At 38.9% G+C, this 13,545-nt stretch overlaps 1 pseudogene; it reads right to left on the bottom strand.

Annotated features, from left to right (window-relative positions):
* Positions 1-202: 202 nt before the first annotated feature.
* LOC148189469 (uncharacterized) lies at positions 203-7,357 on the bottom strand (annotated as a pseudogene).
* Between the last annotated feature and the right edge of the window lie 6,188 nt (positions 7,358-13,545).

Below are 13,545 nucleotides of genomic sequence, written 5' to 3'. Positions count from 1 at the left end.
ACATTATTTTAAGTAAAAAGGATATATATTAATTTATATTTGATATAAATAATGTGATTCATCTTTCAAAACATGCAGATATGGGGTTTACAATTGCAACAATTTACTGTTAATTTTACATATCAAATGTAAATTTAGTTTTTGTGTAATTTTACATAGATTTCCTGATCATTAATGAACTTTCAACTTCAATAAACTATGCTCACCTGTATAATTACACCAGAATTATGTTAATTTAAAACACCTTAAACAGGATTTTTGGCCAGTGGGAAAGGGGCTTAAGTGAATTGCTGTGTTTGAATGAGACTGAACAAGAACAGACACTTATTTCCTGTTCTCAGTATTTTTATTTTACTGTAACGGGTAGCCATTATTACAGCAAATTAAATCAATTAAATCAAAATGACTCTCTGGTTCTGGAGGGAAAAAAAGCTGATAAGCTACCGACTCACAGCAACACCTCTATCCAAAGCAGCCATAACTTGGTCAAGTAACCATACATCCACAACACTGATTACAAAACTACATTGCATATTGAACTGCCTAGTTCTGAAAAAAAAGGTGGCTCTTAAAATTAAACGGAATTGGAAATGAAAAAGCCATAACATAATAGGTAAAAATAAATACATAAATAAATAAATTAATTAAAAATAAAAAAATAAATAAAAAAACACTGACTACAAAATTACATTACATAAATAACCTACATTAAACTGGTTCTGAAAAAAAGCCACAATGTAAAAGTAAAAAAAAAAATTAAATAAATAAATAAAAATTGCCAATGAGCTACCAACTTTCTGCAACATCTCTATCCAAAGCAGCCATAACTTGGTCAAGTAACCATACATCCACAACATTGAATACAAAACTACATTACATAAATAACGTACATCAAACTGGTTCTGGAACAAAGCTGGCCATTAAAATTAAACTGAATTGGAAATGGAAAAGTTGCAATGAAAAATAAAAAAAAAGAAAGAAAAAGAAAAAAAAATAACTGATGAGCTACCAACTTACTGCAACCTCTGCCTGGTTCTGGGGGTAAAAAAAAAAGCTGGCCATTAAAATTGAATGAATTGGAAAAAAAAACCTCATGAGCTACTGTACCAAATACTGCAACATCTCTATCCAAAGCATCCTTTTTTTTCTATCTTGTATCCAAAGCATCCTTAACTTGGTTATGTAACTGTACATCCACAACCATTGATTAGAAACCAACATTAAACTGTCTGATTCTGAAAAAATGCTCGCCATAAAAGCTGATCAGCTACCAACTTAGTGCAACATCTCTACCCAAAGCATCCATAACTTGGTCAAGTAACCATACTGTACATCCACAACACTGATTACAAAATCAGACCTTCTTATTTCCTCCACTCGTAGTCTGCAATTTTGGTGATCAAGGTCAGAACCTTTGGACTGACTGCAAGTTGTTTTTTGGTGGCGTTCCGCTCCACTTTTGATCCCTTGTCAGGATTTATCTTGAAGAAGCATCTGTCAAATGAAAAACAACAACTTAAGTAATAAACTGTGGACTGTACTGTATTTAATGTTTTCACACATTTGCAATAAAGGTTACACAACAGTGTAGAGAGAGTTTGCTTGTGAGAGAGTGCTTGGATATACTACAGGGAACTGTGGAACAGGAAAGTAATGAAAAGATGTTTACCTGTGACTCTATTGCAAATTCTATTTCAGGGAGGAGAAAGTAACTTCTGCCATGGATGTGCTACTCAGATGCTTCTGGGGTATTTGTTTTTTTTTTCATTATTTCAAAAAATAAGTATTAAAGCTACAGTTGGTAAGTTGATGAAAGTGAAAGTAAACTCCACTGCATTACATGTCGTCCCGTATAACCACTAGTCGAAGTCTGCACGTATACGTCAACATGCATGCTGTAGCCGTGAGCATTCGGTTTTTATGAATATGAATATTAACGATTAATCGATAATTGATTGTTAATTTTCCAAATGATTGATCGAAAAGATTTCTTCAAGAAAAAACTATGCAGGATATTTGCCCTATGTTTCATTTTTTACCATCATTAAACAACTTCAGACTAATTGTGATGTTACATAAATGACTTGTAACTTGTTACAGGGAGAGTGGAGGCTCCTTCTACATCGTGGTCTAATAACAGACCATAAAATACAAAATCAGAATGTAAATAAATATCAGAAATATCAATGAATTATCAGAATGCAGCATTCAATACAGCGGTGTAATAATAATAATAATAATAATAATAATAATAAGAAGAAGAAGAATTAAAAGAAAGGTTTATCCACTCATTTTGTGAGACTTATCACAGCCCATAGACGGCCTTTGGAAGTCGGTACCCAAGATGGCACTGCAACTGCTGTGTGACGTCACATGATATCTATCTATTTTTATGTATAAAATTGACTGGTGCTGTCTTACCTCTGTAAGAACTCCAAAGTTGCTGCTTGGGCTGCTGGGTAAGATATGTTCATACAGTAGTATGAACCGAACATCAGCATAAGAGCATCACTGAAGATACTGATGTGGCCATTCACAATGGTCTGGTCCACAGACAGCATGAAGTTCTCTGCTGCTAAAGTTGAGTTTCCTGTTGTGTACAAAGACAAGAGAAAGGGGGAACACTGTTACTGTGACATACTGAGCCAAAAGATCATAACTCCAACAACTACTAAATAAAATTGTTACGTTATAACTGAATCTAGTATAGCAATAACAATCAAAGGAATAGTTTTCTTTTTTTATTTTAACACATTGTGGTTTAAAGTATTGTTAGTTCAGTCAGACAACTCTGAAATTAGAACAATAAATTACTAAGCACAAGCATGGCAAGCTGAAGCACAGCATAGAGGGTTCTTGAACATGGCTGCAGCAGGTTTGACATCAGGCTCTGTCTCACTTTATTCATTCCCTGAATAATGATCTGCTTGACACATATTACAGGGAATGAACAGCAGACCCCTGCAGGTGAATGCTGGGGAGGTGGTGGGATTGAAAAACCTCATGGGCACCACGAACTGCACAAGCAGCAGCAGCAACAAAAGCAATGGCAAAGCAGAGGAAGTAGCAGCAAGTAGCAGTAGCAGCAGTGATAAAATAGCCAGGAATAAGCAGGTAAGTTGGGGAGTTTACATATCTCACCCTATAGGGATGAGGGGAGCATGTGACTGATATGCTGATCAGGAGGGGTGCAGCTTGAGTCATCTGCCTTGAACTAGCTCCGCAGCCTTCACATCATTAGTATCAATGCATAAACATATTTTGGATACAGATGCAGTGAATGACAAAATCATAGGAAAACTTTGGCCAGTCATATTAGAAATTAGTAGTACATTAATCAAATCCATTTTCAACAAATGGTCTCAAATGCTATGAAGCTGAAAACAGCTACAACCACAGTAACAACAACCAATCAGAGCCTAACACAACCAAGAAGTGTAAACCCAAAGCTTTAACTTACCATACTATAAAGACATATCATGCACTGAAAATAAGCAATTCCTTGAAGTTATCACTATACTAAAATAATTGTAACAGTAGCAAATAATAGTGATGTAAATAGAATATTCATACCACACAGAACAATACATGGTGTACTTGGAAGTTCAGTGCAGTCCACTTCAGAGGGCAGGGTTGTTTGATCCACTTTGTAGAACATCTGTTCTTCTTCTTCATTGAAGTACTTGAGGAGCAGTGGAAGCAACACAGCAACATTCACATCTGCAACATTTTTGCTTGATGTTTCCATTTCCCTGAAGATGGTCTCCATCTTCCCTGTCTTGTCACAAGATTTAAGGAATGAAATAACTCTGGCACACTTATTTGCTATGTTTTTCTCTTCCATGTCCACGCCTGTAAGCTCTTTAAAATGAGTCTTCATGCCAGTTGTCTCAAACAGATATGGCCATTCCTCTGTCAAGTCAGAAGTCTGTTCCACTGATAATGTCTTTTCTCTGAGTGAAGAAAGTGGCTCTCATCATATTCTTGATATCGTTGCTGTCACGGCATCTTTCTCTGTGCATTTTTTTAAACTCCTCTTGTGCATGTTTCTGGGATTCAGTGGTTTCATCAGGTGGCAGCCGTGTTGGTTGCCAGTTTATACACCCATAAGTGTCTAGTCTTCTCTTCTGAGTTGGGGTATCCTCTCCTTCACTGCTGCTAATAACCTTTCTCTTTAAGGAAAGTGGAGTGTTTCCTCTCTTCAGGTTATCCACTCTGCTGACCATCTGTTTGGTGAGTGAGTCAAACCCACTGCCTACAACTTAACCTTCAATGACATCAGTAAATGCCCCAGGGTAGGCCTTTGTCATTTTCCATGCTATCTCACTGATGTGTTTCTTCCCAGGAGTTGGGCACACGGTTAAGATTTCACTGACAACGAGCCGTATGATTTCAAGTCTCTCACTTTTTGTTGGCCGCTTTCCTTTGTCCAGCTTTCTGATGATCTCAGATGAAATTTTCTGCCACGGAATTTGAAATTTAAAATGCCAGCTGTTGTCAGACAGTTGACGAGGTGTGACATCCATACTTGAACTACTTGTTGACCGCGGTGAACTTGTAGTTGCTGAGCTGTAACCACCTGAAGAGTACATAGGGAACATAAGCTGTTATGAAATAATGATGCAACAGTTATTTTAAAGCCATCAATTTTCCCACATTGTATAATGTAAGCTACGTAATTTTAACTGTCAAAGTTCATTATTGTCTTTCCACAAACGGTCAGTGGATGGCACAGCACAGCATATTCCTAATACTGACTGCAGAAAAGGAAAGGAAAAGACCTAGCAGAGCTACAGTGGAAATATTACCTGAGTTCAGTGATTTCATGAGTTGGTGTTTTTTTTTTTGTTTTTTTTTTTAAATAAAGGTCCCATATTATACTCTTTTTAATCAATTTCACACAGCTGTCAGACGTCCAAAAACACTGTATTCAAAATGTATTGCCCCAAACTGATCCGTGGTCCTGAATTTCAGCTGTCTAAAAGTCGCTCAGGTGAGCTCTACTGAGAACAAGCCGGTCCTGTGTCTGCACCTTTAAATGCTAATGAGCTCCGTCTGTCAACACCTGCCTAGTCTGCTACATGCCCCTATCAGAGAGAGGATATAGCTAACGGTAGCATGCGCTAATGTATGCGCTAATAATTTACCCCTTTACTAAGCTGCATAAACATAACAATTTGAGGTACTGTGCAGTCCTCTGTCACAAGCTTAGGTCCCCCAAATGGGGGACTTTGAGAGGGAAGAGTGCCTACTGTGTTATCTCTGAGAGACACAGAGCTAACACACTTGCAAGTTAATCATAACTAATCTAACCTCGGAGATGAACGCCCCCTTATCTGAGGAGAGGGGAGTGTTTTCGTGCAAAGGAGGCCGGCCTATGCAATTCACTCCTGTCGTTACGTCATCACAGGAGTTGAGTCTGAACAGCCTGTAGGAGCACCGTTTTACCAGTGGGTGGGCTGCAGAGACGATGCAGGACCTGTTTGCTTTCCTCATTCTAGGAGTTGGTAGGCACAGGGAGGACCAGTTTATATATGTAGAGACCAGAAAAAACATGTTTTTCATAATATGGGACCTTTAAGCATTGTGCTGAAATATACATTTTTTCATATGTTTCCCTTACTGCTGTCAACTGGGAGACGTACACGTGTATGTACCTTTGAGACCTGATGAGACACAGACGCGTTTCTCCCTTTACAGCTGGATGCGACAGGTCCGTCATTGTTGAGATATCATCCTATTTTTAAGACACATGACCGTGCGTTTTGCAGCCTGTAGCTCCCGGGAAAGTTTATAAAGTTATTCTTTGATGAGGTGAGTGAAGGAAGTGACATTGAAGCTGAGTTTAGCGGCTTGTTGGACGGAGGTTGTTTGTCACCAGACTCCTGCTCCGTTTGCTGCTCGCTCACTCGCTTGACTGCTTGCTCCGGCTTGCTCACCTTGGCCCAAATTACAATGCAGTGACGCAAAAAAACATTTTGTCACACTTTTTTTTCTATCAGTGAGACATTTCACAGATACGATAGGACCTCCGATAGAACCGGGGCTCTATTGGGCCCTGATAAATCGGTGAATGATAATCGGTCGGACACCAATTAGCACATTGTCAATTCACTGCCGGTGATTGCACCATGTTACAGAAATGTAACTTTTCAGCCAATCTAACCCATCATTGCAAACACCATAAGAGAGTGATTCTGTGCGACAGAGGCACGTACTCACCAGAAAGGAGCATCTCATCAGACTGTGTTACCGGACTTGTACTGGTACTGGCTCTGCTGAACTGTTGGTTGCTCTGGTTGCTTGGAGGACTGTCCAACACATCTTGTTGGGCTTAATAAAAGACACATAGTAATATTTAACCATACAGATGGGTATCTCAATAGCTAACATAATTACACACTCAGAAGCCACTCCATGTAAAATGATGAAGATTCTTTAAAGTGTAATTTGTAGCAGAACTAGTGTATTAGACTGCATTAAATTTAACAAGTATACCCACTAAGTGTATTTTGACTATACATATGTTTCCAATATAAAAGTTTATTATCTATGAATTGAAACACATACTTGTCTGTTTGAGCTGTGACAGAAGTTTCCTGATTTCAACTGGCCTCAGGACAGGAAGGAGGTCACTCTCCTGCAGGTAGCTCAGGTCCTCCAGGTCCTCAACTCCTAAATCTTGCAGACGCTCAAGCAAAGGCTCAAGTTCTCTTACTTTAGCAAGATTTGATTTGATGAAAGATAGAATTGTAGTTTCTTTATCCATGACTAGGGGGACTGGAAGGGATGAGAAAGACTGTTCTTTAAGTATCACTGTATGATTTCCATCTCTCAAAATTTCTATATTTACTCTGAGTCAAGAATGCTATGCTTAAGTGAAATTAATCTTGTCAGGCCTCCAACATTCCACGCACTGCCTTGCTTGTTTCACTTCATACAATCCAAATACTGGCATATAGGACACATCATGAGGTGTAACAATAAAGTACGCATGCTGGTCCTGCGTCACCAGCATGAGCTCAATCTGTCCGAGTTCAAGTGCCTCACCTTGGTTTAGACACAGAAAGAGTCCCTTTTTGTACTGAGTGCCTTTCCACTGCACCTCAGTAGTTGACACAACATTGGGTTCTTTGACTAAGGTTTCTCCTACTGCAGAGCGCACTGCTTCACTGTACAGTTCAGCATGGAAAGGAGTGGAGTTCTTCACCACCAATGAGGGTGCAAAAAAGGACCCAGAATGTAGGTATGCCTGCAGTAGCTGGTGGTTCTTTGCAAGAGTGTGACATACATTTTTGAAGTTTTGTGTCCTTCGCACACATCTTTTGAAATATGAATGCTTGCTCTCAAACCTCATTGTCCAAAGCCGAATGAGTGGGCCAAACTTAAGTATTAAGGCAGGGTAATGGGTGAGGTAATGATGCTTTGGTTTTAGTTTTTGTGAAGGGAACATTTCTTTCCTTGCGTTCAGATAATCACTAATGAAAACACTGAGCAATGCAACCTGGGCTATTGATATAGTAGGTGCACAAATCAATTCCACTAGCTCTTTCAGCTGGACAGTCAGTTGCCATACAGGATCCTCTGTATTTGTGATCTTTTCACCAATGATAATGGGGAGAAGCCTCAGCAAAGACCAGTTTTCAGTTGCCTGGCCCCCTAATTTCACACCCTTTTCTGAAACTTCAGCTGGTTTAGAGCTACCATCAGATCCCTGGTAACTAAATTGTCTGATCCTTCGATTAAGCTGGGAATATGTGAAGAATTTCTTCACCTTGACAAAATGGCTCAGGCAAATGGCAAGGTCAGATGCCACTACACCCTCAAAGAGATCATGGCCAATACAGGGTGGGAGGCCTGGCTGGCAAACATGAAAAAATGTCAGTGAGTTAAAGACAGAGTTAAATTTCACACCTCTGACTACACTTGCATCACCATTTTGCAGTTCTTTAACAGTGTCATTGTACTCTTGTACTGTACAGATTAGCACATGGTGTTCCAAGTTGTCTAGCTCACTTCTGGTTATGTGACAGTAACGGCAGAAATGTTGAGATGTGCTGAAGTTTTCTGTGAATCCACCCATGTTATGTGACCCCAAATTGTCACCGGCAATGCAAAAGACAGTTGCCTTAACAATGTTTCCAGAAATATTCATTCCGTTTGTCTCAAGTTCCCTAAGATCGGTTATTAACTGAGAGAACACTTTCTCATGGCCGAAACATCTGAAATCAGCTTCGCGACACAAAAGCAAAAGCTGGAGGTTGTCGACAGTGGATCGGTGAAATGGATGAAAATTTGCCAAAGTGAAGTAGACCCTAAGCATCTTATGTTTTTTCTTTGCTGATCCAAGGGGGTTAACTACCTCAAAAGCATCTTGATAAAGAATTACTTTTAAAGTGAAGCCTGACTGGGCAAAAAGAGGATTGGATTTATATACAGATCCATCACACACATCGTTTAAAATATGAGGTGTACTTTCATTTCCAGATGTAGAACCCTGTTCCATCACATCGGTATTTTTTAGCAGAGCTGTCAATGTATGTTTTATGGGAATATATTGAGCGTACTGCTCCTTTCTATTTTCATCCAACCCCAAAAAAATGGGTTGTGGGTGCACGTATGGATAATTCTCCTCAAAATACCGTTTTCGGTTGTACTCCATGGAAAGGGCTGAGTTGCAGATCCCATGCTGTATCCTCTAGGCTCTTCAACACATCATCGATTTCAGTCTCAGATAGTTTAGTTTTAGTTTGAAGGGATGCTTTCAGTTGACTTTTTGTGTACTGTAGGCATTGTCCATTAAGACAATTAATTTCTTCTACTATCAACTGCATGGTAGACGAGGGGATAAGGTGTTTTGCCTGCAATTTCATATAGAACATGCACAGATTTGTCATGTACAAACTTTTCATTTGTTCAAGGTCTACATCTGCCTCAGGCTCATCATCAGCTGGCCCTTCATCTGCCTGGCTTTCAGCAACAGAGACTCACTTGGAACTGAAGGAGGACAGTATGCACCAGAGACATGCTGAGCTGTCAAGTGTTTGTGCTTCCTAGATACATGGGCTGTGAAAGATGATGTCACTGAAAAAGTTTTATCACAGCCTTCAAATGGGCAATGTACTACCTCTCTTCTTGAAGTGTGAGATTTTAAGTGACAGAAAAGGTCTTTAAGGTCAATCAACTGTTTCTGACAATGAGTAGGTTGACATATAAATGGTGCTTGCAAAGTTGGACACTTTGACACAGCAGATGACGGTCGGTGATGACGGTAAACATGACATTTAAAAGCATTGTAATTTTTGAAGTGCCACTTACAACTTTCCATACAACATGCATACTGATGATGTGGCTGATTTTTATGAAGCCTTTGATGCATCACATACCCTTTTAGGGTTTTCACTGAAGCACCACAACTACACTACAACACACTACAACTACGACAGGTGTAATCTTTTGACATCCTTAACTATAGTGCAGTACTCACCTTTTCAGTTTACGCCATGAAATCAAGTCACACCACTTCAATGCAGAGAGAAAGAAAAAAAAACTTTATGAATCATGAAATCTGCCAAGATCCAAATAAATGCTATTGTATGTAAGTTGTGAAATAGTTGACCTCAATTGTATTAGCCAATCTCCCCTCAACAAAATAAGAGAACATTTTTGGCTTATCCTTTAGATATTTTTTCAGGATTGTTGTTTTGAATTTCGTGATGACCAGTGACTAGGAAAGGAAATGCACTGAAATGAAAATTTTAAATGACCCTGAAAACGGCAGAGTAGGTTGCTCCTCCTATAGTTTTGAGAGGCAAGAAGATAAAATAACTGGTCCTATCAAATCTCAATATCATTTATTATATTTGTTCTCTTTTCTTTGGAAAAAAAAATTCACTTAAAATGGCTCAATTGAGACACCTGCAGGCAGAGGAGAGAGAGCAGTATGTATGAAGAGAAGTGAGCAGGAAGGGGGGAGGGGGGTTGCAAGAAAGCTTTAAAAACTATAGCTGTCATTTAGGAGACGATGGCAGGGTTTCCCCCCCATCATTATAACACTTGCTCAAAGTCAAATGAATGGGCAACATGAATGATAACTCTGCTCGAATATCAGTGTTTCTCATTAATTAACAAGACTGGTCTCGCACAGAAAAAATAGTGTTGTTTTTTTTCAACATCTCTCATCTCTGTCAGAAATGTCAGTCAGTCATGTCCACTTCACACACAGGGGTACAAACTCATCAGGGGTAAAAAAAAAAAGAAAAGGTGACAAGATACTGACCCCCTAGAAGGTGAAAATTTTAAATATTTCATATTTAAAAGCATCAATCTGATGCATTTTGAAAGAATTACAAGACAGTAGCAATGTATTAATAAAGTATCTGTCTATAGATGGTCACATTATGCTGTATAAGAAATGAGACTGACAACTTTTCTCATGAAATGTGCAACAGCACAACTTTAATAGAGTAATAGTGGTGAAAAAAAATAGTACTCAATAGTTATCAAAATAGTGCACAACTAACATAACCGGCCCTGCTTTTGTCATAACGTCATGTAGTCGGCTATAATTTCAATGAAATACATGGATTCAGTGCCTCTTACCGACTGAGTAAGTGGTTAATTATTACCGAGCTAATGCAACTCAGTCTGAGTTTGATATATTTGCCTTGCAGCTTCGTCCATGCGCCAGCCTCGATATTCGCTGCTGTTTTCTGAACCACTTCTGTCCGCGCAGCCAAACAGGAACCGCGGTTTCCACAGCTCATACCGGGTGGCGGTTGTTGAGGTTGAAATCAAATGCAGCGTCACGTTGTGTCCCAACAGCCAATGGCGTGTTGCGTTTTCCCATGACATTTTTCCGGCCCCAGTCTGTGCAGAGACTTTTTGGTCTCCGTTCTCAATTATTTATCTATTATTTTGGAGATTAAACTGTTAAATTCAACTTTAAAACTATTTTTAAAAAAAGCTATAAGCTATACCTCACTTGGTAGTGCTGATGCCCCATAAGCAGAGGCTAGTCCTTGCTGCAGCAGTTCAGCCAGTTCGGCCATCAGGCTATACAACACCAGCCTGAGCCAACAATAACCTGGACTCACCACAATCAAAAGTTGCATCTCTGCACATGTCTTCTCTGACTTTTGTATTTACAACCTGTACATTTTTTCTTCTTCTTGATACATGCCTATTTTTGCACTCTTGTATATTTTATATTTTATATTTTGTATATATTGATATTTTTATATATTTTTTACTGTACACACGACTGCTGTGACAAGTTAATTTCCCACAAGTGGGATAAATAAACGTGTCTAAGTCTAAGTCTAAGTCAAGTCTACCTCTTTGCTCTGCATGTTATTCTTTGCTTTGCCCCTTTCCTGTGTCTCTCCAGATGTTATTTCAAAATAAATGTTAATATAATGTTAATAAATGTTACCGTCTAGGAAAATACAGTAATTGTGGTTATTTTCAATGAAGATATCTGTCAATTAACAAACTAATTCTAGTAAAATTACAAATTAAATAGTTCTTTTACTATTTTTTAACTGTAATTTTATATGATTTCTTATTTTTTTAATAGTTTTAAAGTTGAATTTAACAGTTTAATCTCCAAAATAACAGATAAATGTCAGTAAAATTACGATATTATTTTAACAATATATATATATATGTATTTTAATGGGTCTTTTTTGTAAAAGAACAGAATTATAGTGGTTTTTCACAGTTACAAAGATTTTATGTTATTTTACATTTGAAATATAAAATCACGGCCTATTTTTGTAATTTTAATGGTTATTTTAAAATACAGAAAAAAAAGTAAAATAAACAGTAAAATACTGTTATTTTACAGATTTTTTTTACAGTGTATGAAAATCAAAAGGAAATACGGATGGATAAATAGACAAACGCATGAATGTGGCAGAGAAGTTGACAACAGTTTGATAAAAGAGGCCATATCTGTTTTCAGATTACACATAAAAGCTGGTCGAACTTATATGTGCACTGTCTGTCATAAGGCATTGTTTTCTAACCAAGTTCGCCCCTGCACAAGGTCAAATTATGTGAAACATCCAGATGTGGTTGCAGCATGCCTGACAGGAAAGTATGTCCATGTTTGTGATTATGAGTGCAGAAATGAACAGCGCAAGGTGCCTAATGAGAGGAAGAGAGAGTGGATTTGTTCAACCTGCCATGATCATCTTTGCAAAGATAATTCCTCTTCCCAAAGGTTGACAGCAAGCAATACGTGATAATGTGGTGTGTGTCCCCTCTGAGGTGCAGGAAACGGTTGAAGCATTACCCAGACTGAGAAGTGAGTCTCAAGTCATGAGAGTAAAACTGAAGAGAAGACTGTGTTACAGAGGTCATCTGGTCTTTCAGACTGTTGTCTGGTCTAAACTTGTGCAGGCACTGCATAAACTCAAAGAAATTCACCCACAGTTTGAGGATGTAACCATCAGAGATGACCCTGCCCTGTGTGATCCAACACTTCCAGATGAAGCAGATGATAATGTTGGGGATGCAACAATGGAGGATGATGACTATGATGGGGCTGACTTAATGGAAATTGACAGGTGTGAGAAAAATGCACTGTGTGAAGCAGAAAATGACCAGGATATTGAAATGTTGTCCTGTGATGGTGATGGTGAAGTTGAAGCTGAACAACCAAAGGAGCAGAGAGATGATACAGAACAGGAAGGTGACATGCCTAATGGTGGCTTTGCTCTAGAGTCATGCCTTCAGCGGTGTGATATTGCAGAGGAGATCTTATGTTTCAGTGAAGGAATCTACTCTGTTGCTCCTGCTGAAAGAAACAGTCCAGTTGGCTTTTTCAAAACACCTAAACTGGAGGCCATGGCTTTTCCTGTTCAGTTCCCCACAGGTTAAATACACTGGATGAACAGAGAAATATTAAACCAATAGTCATTTCAAAGTAAGGCTTTTCTGCATTGATAAACGGTTTGCCAGAGACTCAAACTACTTGTTCTTTGCACAGTTTGTGACTGAAATACACTTGGCTACTTCCAGCATGACAATACAGTTGAGGAAAGGAAAGCCTCTGAGCAGAGATGGACCAAAAATTACCTCTTGCATGTTACAAGATAAATGAGACGTTGAAAAACTGGTGCGAAATAAAGATGCAGTCAGGTTCATGCAGCTGCTGAGAGGGACTCCTGCATACTGGGAAAAGACAACAAAGATCTTTTTGCCATGATCAGACAGTTGGGAACTCCAACTTTCTTTTGCACCTTTTCTGCAGTTGAAATTCGTTGGCCAGAAGGTGAAGGCAAGGTGAAGATGTCGATTTTGAGGAGCTTGACTAGTCAGCAAAGTGTGACATACTGCGGAGCAATCCAGTAACAGCAATGCGCATGTTTGATAAACGTGTTGAGGCATTATTCCGAGATCTGCTCCTTTCCTCTGCACAGCCCCTTGGCAAAGTAGTGGATTACTTTTACTGAGCTGAGTTTCAGCACAGAGGAAGCCCACACATACACTGCCTCATCTGGTTAGAAGGTGCACCTGTTTTTGAGGAGGATGATAATC

Source organism: Plectropomus leopardus, chromosome 6 (genome assembly GCF_026936395.1).
Source record: "Plectropomus leopardus strain MGB_pleo_1.0 chromosome 6, ASM2693639v1, whole genome shotgun sequence".
Taxonomy (NCBI): Eukaryota; Metazoa; Chordata; class Actinopteri; order Perciformes; family Serranidae; genus Plectropomus; species Plectropomus leopardus.
Note: the sequence above shows the minus strand (reverse complement) of the source record. Positions and strands in the feature narration are given on the sequence as shown.